Consider the following 7,073-nt stretch of genomic DNA (forward strand, 5'->3'; position numbering starts at 1 on the left):
AGTTCACTGCCTCTTATATCTGTGTGTCACCAAAGCATTTTCACAATACACTTCCTAGTCCATACATCAAGTGAAACCATTTTTCATCCTGATACATTGATTGTTTTCCTGTAAAAAAAAGAAACAAGCCCCGGGGCAGAGGCAGAAATACACTGCTGCTCTCAGACTGTCTGAGGTACAAATATGTCTCAGTTCAGTCTGGCAGCAGCTCAGACTTTCTCTCTCGCCTCCAAAGTCTTGAGTCTGTTAAGTCTGCCATCAAACCAGCGATGATGTTGAGACAGGGGTCAGTCAGAGCGAGGTGTGGGCCGTCTCACTCACTTTGAAGCGGTTTGCATCGACAAGCTCCCTCTTTTCAGGGATGAGATGGAAGGAGACAAAATCACCAGAAGTCGGTTTACTAATATTTGTGCCTCCGTGCCAGCAGCAGTCTCAGCCGAAGGCATTGAGTTGTCGGGTTGTCCCTCAGTCCGTCCCATTGTTGTGAATGTGATATCTAAGAAACACAGTGAGGGAGTTTCTTCAAATTTTGGAATAAAGCTCCAAGTGGACTCAAGGATGAAATGGAGGTCAAAGGTCATTGCAGACTCCTGAATGTGATTTGTTTCAGGAAATTCTTAAAATTTGGAAGAGAACGTTCATTTATACTCAATGATGAACGTTTTTGGCCAAGAAACAAAAATAAACACGCTAATTATTATCAAATATAGCACAAATGTCTAAGGGGGTAAAATAATGAAGTCATGACAGTTTACAGCCATGAATACATTATAAAATAAACATGTCTCACATACCATGCGTGTATGTGGGTATGAAGGGTTTTCTGACAAATACAGATAATAATTGCAGATATTAATCTTAAAATAAATAGGTTGGTCATATAGAAGTGGGAGTAGCATCCTCCTCAGTCTGCTGCTTTAAAGTTCTGCCATCGTTTTTTAGTCCAAGTTGAGCACTGTTCAGATGCTCCTGTTGGACGACGCCTAATAACTGTACATCGGTGCCACAACCCTCCATCCCACTAGAAACATCCGTCCTGCTGCCCTTACTCATCTTTATGTGGTCAGCTGGAGTTGGCAGCTGACAGACCCATTACCAAACAACTTTAAACAGGTTGCCGGCAGCCAGCAGCTGTTTGGTTTCTGGTGGCGCTCTGTACCGCGGCCCAGCGCTGCGCTACGCTGCCGGTTTGGCACCTGAGTGGGCAGCTGGGAGCAGCACCCAGTCCTGTGCTGCAGAGCTGCAGACTAAATGGCTGAAGTGACTGGTGCTCCAACAGAGCGAAGTGTGGCACCTGCAGTCGGCAGCTGAGGGTCCATTCAGTTAGGACCTACACTAAAAGCCTTTCATCAGCCCTACAGGGTGTATTGCAAAGTGTAGCTTAACCACAGATCCTTTAAATCTATGATGATACTGGGAGGTTTATCAGAGGTTGTTGTTGAAACGAACACTGAGTCATTAACTCTCATGGTTGTAACTGTTTACCTTCACTGTGACCGACACTGAGTAGAATTCTTGATTATATGGAACTGAATAAGGCAAATGTTACCATTTTGCATGAATTTATCATTAATCTGCAATCAACATGTTGATCTTTTTATTATACCAGGCTATCACACAGAGTTTAAAGGCTCAATATGAAAAAGTAATATGTTTCTATATAAGGTTATTATTATTATTATCACCCGTTAATTGCCTTCATTGGTGATAAACATTCATTTCATTAAGCTGCATTAAGTCCCATTACACTTATTTATAAATATAGTTCAAATGTAAATTTGTTCTGCAGGTGCAAAGTAATGTTTTGCAAAGAGTTTCGGACATCTTATTTTGAAGGTATACATATACTGGTATTAATATCTATGCATTTGCTAACTGGAGGATTCATAGATATAGATTTATACAAAGTTCAAGCATTAGAAACTCAGCATCTTTATCTCTACACACAATATCTGTAGAGGTGTGGTCTTGGTAGTGAAAGCTGGTGTATGGTTTTACAGCAGCTCTTTAAATACCAGCACTCATCAGCCAGAATATAGAGCACAAGTCGTAAAGGCTGCTTTATATACTCCCTCTGACCTGACGCCCTTTATACTGTAAGTAGAAATCGTAAACAAACACCATATACTAGGAGACGGGTGTTGGCTCGACCGCCAAAAACCTTAGGACAACGAAGAAACACTAGATACTGAGGTTAGCTTTTGATCGTCTCATAAAAGCCATCGAAAAATATTTTAACTAATGATTCTTCAGCCGACCAATCAAGACAGCAGATATTAAATCTATATATCTATAAACCTTTCAGCTGCCTTTAAGTGTCATGTCTTTGTTTATCACTCTAAACTTCAGGCCAACAGCGTGCTCCACATCTTTTCTTTACGGCCTCACACAGCTGCATGGAAATGACCTGTCAGCTTCAACAGTACTTTATCCCAGGGGACCTCACAGTGTGAAGTCCAACATACTGTGAATGAAGAGAGGACCAGGACGACCTCCAGCCTGAGTGCGTAGTGCACAGATTAGGTGTCTTGACGAGAAGAAAATCTCGGAGGGGAACAAAGTTTAAAACCACAGATGTTGACCTGTTGTTTCAGTTATATCGCTGACTTCAAAATACAGTAGTTTCGTAACTTTTTCAGGTGATTATTCTTCTCAAAAGCTTCCATTAAGCTCTTCTTCAAGCTAATCTGGCATGAAATGATAAAAGCTACCACCACCAGCAGCACCAGGTGGGCAGTAAGTTGACAGGCAGGCGATAAAACTGGAAACACGCTCCGCCCATTTCCCTTTAAGTTGCCTATCTGAGCGATTTGCCGCCTGCCTTGATGTGCTGTTGTTTCCCGTCTGAGGCCCGAACTTGTTTATCGCCGAGTTTTGACAAACGATGGGCTGCTGCTGGAAAAGCTTTGGCACAGCGACGTCTGAAAAGAGTTATCTGGAGTAACAACGCTGTCAGAGAGCTTTTTGAAAATATCGGCGTGTTCTCCAGTAACACGTGTGTGAAACTGTTTGCAAAAAGAACTCTGAGGCTGAGGGACAGCTTTTTCATTTTGACATACATGTTTTTTAAGAAAACACCTCGATCCAATTTTAAAATCACTTAATTGTATGATAAATTACTTGTCAGCATGTGGATTATTGTCCTGTATTTCCTCAAGGGGACACGTTACACCATGGAACTTCTCTATATATAACTGCACTTAATTCCCTGCTACATTATAGGCTATCTATTACACTATAAAGGCTATGTGCAATGTAAGGTTTTTTTGTAATATTCTTTAACTGTACAATCTGCCATCTGTCTCTATACAATTAAAGCCTGCTGTGTTATTATTAATCACAGGCAACGACCTAAGAATATGTTTCAAAGAACCAGGTCCTGTTTTTAGACTGGCCTTTATGAATTAAAAAACGGAGAAAATTCAATTCCCCTCATTATTAATTCCCCTCAACCTGTGGACTTTCTGTCGAGGTGGCGTCCTGGAATGAACTGGTCTAATCCAGATGTGTCAAGAGGTGCGCCGAGGTCCGCGGCACCTACATGAAAGGCCCCTGTTAATGGGATGTTTTTGGCAAAGACGCGTGCTCTTTCAAACATGGCTGCGCTCCAGACGCCGAGGCCAAGACGAGTTTCCGCCGCTGCCACACCTGTCATCACTGTTCCATTACGTCGACAACAGACAGCCGCAGATTACATGATTGGCCTGGCATGAAAAAAACTGGGCAGTGGTGGAGTATCAGTAATAATCTTGTTGTTTATACTGGATAGACTGTATTTATCAAGCAATAACTGTGTCTAAATGTAAAAAAAGAAAATAATTTCACGTTTTGTTTTTACAACCACTATATGCCCCACACACAAAGCACCAGCACCTACACAATTCATTTTAGTCTTCCAGTCAATTACAGCCGTGTCGCTAGGCAACCCTGCACATCCACATGTGAAGAGTAATTTGAACCTTTTCCACATAAATTGCAGCTCAATTATGCTGTAATTTGTGTGGAAAGGGGGAATAATGGACAAAAAGACACATTTCACAGAGCGGTGGCTGCAGAAACGTGCGCAGCACACACAGCGTGAGGTCTGCAGCAGAGAGCTGGAGGTGAGTGAAGCCCTGAAGTACGGTCTGATGACATATGACGTATTGATTCTTCTCTGTGACATTGAGGAGCTAGATGACAGAACAATAGCCCAATGGGTGAGCTGCATGGAGCAAGGTTCACATATGCTCAACGTTTTTTTTTTTTGTCGCTGACGGTCTGTAACACTGTTAGTGCCGGTTCCAGTAATTAGACATGACTACGGTCGTAGCAACATCAGAACGTGTGTCTGTTCCCCTGAAGGTGGAAAAACAAACAATACAAAACAATCTGTTATTATTTCAACCTGCTGTTGTTGCTCTGGGGACTGAAGGCATCATGGACAACTGTGTAATGGGAACTCAAAAAACAACTCTGGGTCCTATACTAGTCATTTGTTTGTTGTGTTTTGTATGGAAGTGTAAAAGTTTATCTAGTGCCGTCTGATGTTCCAAGTCGCGTTTTGACTTTTTAAGATTTAAGACTACGACCTTTTCCCCAACCTTGACCAAGTGCTGTGAGAGACAGGACTGCAACGGTGGAGCAGGTGGGCTCAGAAAAAGGTTTTGTCTTGATTCACAGCAGGGGGTCAACAACAGGGAAGCAGTCAGGGGAGGCAAAAAAAATAAAAATGTAATAGGGAGCAGGCAGGAATCGTTAATTAGAGGGATGGCAAACAGGGGAAGAAGCCGTATTCTACGATATGGAAGCACAGGACAAGACCTGAGGAATCATTTTGTATTAATCTGCAAATATTTCAATAATTGATTAATCATTTCAGTCAAAAATACCAAAACATCCTCTGGTTGCACCTTCTCCAATATGAGGATGTTTTATTTATTTCTTATAGTTGTTATACGACAGTGGACTGGGGGTGTTGGTCTGACACACATCATTTGAATATGAAAAATTACAAAATGTGAAACTTACAATCTTTTGTATTTTCCTGACATTTTACAAAATAAATCTGAATAATCAGCATAGAAATAGATCATTAGAACAATCTATAGCACAGTAGACAGAGTGGAGAGGTTGGTGTATGTGGCCATGAGAAGCAGGCAGGTTTTTGTGTAATAAATTAGTCAATAATAACAGTAATTAAATAACCAACTTACAAACCCTTGTATAATTTGCCTTGTCAGGAAGTGGTAAAATAAAAACTTTTCTTGGTAGTGAATTGATGTTTATCTCCGTTGTGCATGTGTAAGTAAAGATGACAAAGATCTCTTTGATAAGAGGCTCAAAGAGAAGCATGACTCACCTGGAAAGCTCAATTATGGATAAATGCAGAAACCCACGGCTTCGATTCAAGACAGCAGCGTTCAAAAACACACTGTTTCCCTCCGAACGCAACACAAACACAATATACAAACTGTATATACTGTGTGTACAGCATATAGATACAACTGTAATCCCACAGCGTGAGTGTCCGTTGTGTCAGATCTCTATGACAAGGTCATTCGCAAATGTTCCACTCATACAATGCGGTGATTCACTCTGTTAGGTAAGTGAGTGGGAGCTGTTGAGAGGGTGCATATTTTTAGTCTCTACATTTCCCTTGCTCTTATCTGGTACTGGGAACATGGGGCAACGACAGACGATACTGTATATGTCCACATACTATATGTAGGATGGAGGAAGTGACTTCTACTTTGCTCTGAGTCGACTCAGGGCTCCACTCTTTAATAATGAAACACGTCTGACCTGGTCAGTTGAAAACCCTCTGAACGTCAGTGGTAGCCTGCGATTAAAGATGGACCATGTATCTCCATTTCATTCCACTATACAATGCAAAATATCACGGACACGCCAAAGACGTCATTTGGAGCCAGAGTCTGTGATCGTGGGAAACGGCTGCAGGAGCGAGGTCCTGTTGACACTTACACTCGACAATTAAAACCAAGCGTACTGGACAAACATCAGTTGGATAAGATCTATCTAAAATATCAATGAGAAAAATGTATTTCACATGTACTTTGACGTTTTAGTTTGGTCCATGTCCCAGGCACTAACATGGAGGTGGCGGGCGGGGTTTATAACCTATATGCAGCCAGCCACCAGAGGGCAATTGAGATGCTTTGGCTTCACTTTTGGGAAAGCGTCATTTTGCCCAATTATATTTATTACAAGGATTATATTGAAAATAAAAGGACAGCCCTGGTAGCTCATGTGGTAGAGCACGTACCACTATGGCAGGGCTGAGTCCTCACTGCGGCTGACTGGGTTTAAATTCAGCCCACACTGCTTTGCTGCTCGTCATCCTCCCTCTCTCCATCAAATAATGCAGAAATGCTGAAAACAATAAAGATGGAATAATAAATAACAATTAAGGCGGAATACCTGTGTTCGTTTATTTTGTTAAAAAGAAAAATACTGATTATTAATACTGAGAGGTTATGATCAGAGTTTTCCCGTACGACAGAAATCTGGTGGCACAGAACGTGATGCTGACTCAGACTCAGATTATCTAGTAAACAATAACTCTGGCAACTCAGTGAAGCCCCAGTAGCACTGATAATTCATGTGAAAATCAACAATCATGTGTGTGAGTGCACACACACACACGCGCACACACACACACACACAAAGACACAGACACCCACCCACCCACCACTCTGGGGTAGCTTGGCTGGTTTCCCAACTAATGTCTGTTCTCGTCTGGCATCCATCTTCTAGACACCTTGCTGCTTTCGCCAGATAACATGCACCCACGTACACTAACATAGACACACTAACACACACACGTATACTAACATAGACACACACACCTCCATGTAGCAGGAGATTAGGTACCATGTTTAACAAAGAGGCAGAGAAGGTTTCTGACATGCTGGCTCTTTAATTAGACCACTGTTATCTGAGGACACACACACACACACACACACACACACACACACACACACACACACACACACACACACACACACACACACACACACACACACACACACACACACACACACACACACACACACACACACACACACACACAC

The sequence above is a fragment of the Hippoglossus hippoglossus genome, chromosome 19 (assembly GCF_009819705.1).
Source record: "Hippoglossus hippoglossus isolate fHipHip1 chromosome 19, fHipHip1.pri, whole genome shotgun sequence".
In the NCBI taxonomy this organism is placed as follows: Eukaryota; Metazoa; Chordata; class Actinopteri; order Pleuronectiformes; family Pleuronectidae; genus Hippoglossus; species Hippoglossus hippoglossus.